A 233-nucleotide genomic window follows, 5' to 3' on the forward strand; every position below is an offset into this window, starting at 1 on the left:
TCTTATGTTCGCTACATGTTTAACTAATGTTAATGATTTGCAAAATGGTCTTTTGGGGATGGTATCTTTTAATGTTACTTAGACGAAATTTAAAGAGAAGTTATACCACTGTTTAAATTAAGTTGGCCTAATGAGCTGCAAAATATGAAAACCGGGAAACGAATGAAGTATTGCCTTTACATAAACAAATAGTAAGTTGCTCTTGGACTATCTACTAATCTAATTATGCACTT

The sequence above is a fragment of the Olea europaea genome, chromosome 18, assembly GCF_002742605.1.
Source record: "Olea europaea var. sylvestris chromosome 18, O_europaea_v1, whole genome shotgun sequence".
NCBI lineage: Eukaryota > Viridiplantae > Streptophyta > Magnoliopsida > Lamiales > Oleaceae > Olea > Olea europaea.